Here is a 1056-nt window from a genome sequence, read left to right as displayed (position 1 = left end):
GCAATTTTGCTTATTAACAAACCCGTTAAGCCAAAAATGCGCCTCATCGCTGAACACAATTTTACAGAATGCGCTTCGTCAAGAACAGCCGCGGTGCCCATATGCCCGAAATCATTTTCAAATGTCAATGTCACGTATTGATCTTTCGAATAAAAAAAATTTTTTGATTACAATTTAATTTTTTATGTTATTTTTTACAATTTCAAGTTCTATTGGGCTTAAAAAAACACCCTATATTATACATATCTTCTTACCTTCATGATATTGTATTTCATCTTTCACTGTTTTCAATCTAATGTCATCTAATCCCACGATTATCAATCAATTTAATTTTTTTACTATTCAATTATCAGTTATCAATTTTTTATCATTTATGATTCAATTCAATATTTTCTTTAATTCTAAATTTGTTTGTATACTATTCCTTTTTAATTTTATGTTTCTCTAAATGTTGTTGTTATCTCTTTTGTTCTATAGCCTTGATGAAGACCTGAAACTCAGGTCGAAACGTCGGCATAAAATAAATAAATATGGTTTTGTTTATTTATGTTGTTCTTTGCTGACCGCACCCCCTGACAAACTTCTCCAATAATTATATATTTTGTTCCATCTTCATTTTTTTTGTTATGTCGTATGCTTAGGCCAGGACTTTTTGTTTCATTCCAACGTGCAAGATAGAATAACATTGGTAAGAGTCCATCTCCTGTCTCAGATCTTTTCAGAGTTTTTGAGGACGATACACCTTCGAATCTTCAACAAAAAGTACATTATTATAGCATATTGTCAATATTAACTAATGGAATCTCTCTATACATTACTGGACATTACCTAATTGGGTTGAAGACAAAGTACAGCTCTAAGGTTAAGGTACGCATCCTTGCAATGCGCTAAAATGTATTTTTCTTTTAATTTTTTTTTCTTTTAATTATTTATTTATTGTAATTTACAACTGTACAAAATATTACAATAGGTAAATATGTTGTATGTTTCATATACACTTGAAAATCTTGGGAAGGAACCACCCATTGGTGGTACTTCAAACATTAATTTAAACTA

Source organism: Halyomorpha halys, unplaced genomic scaffold, assembly GCF_000696795.3.
Source record: "Halyomorpha halys isolate HHAL.00 unplaced genomic scaffold, Hhal_1.1 Scaffold13.1, whole genome shotgun sequence".
In the NCBI taxonomy this organism is placed as follows: domain Eukaryota; kingdom Metazoa; phylum Arthropoda; class Insecta; order Hemiptera; family Pentatomidae; genus Halyomorpha; species Halyomorpha halys.
The sequence above is the reverse complement of the archived record's forward strand: the minus strand, read 5'-3'. Positions refer to the sequence as shown.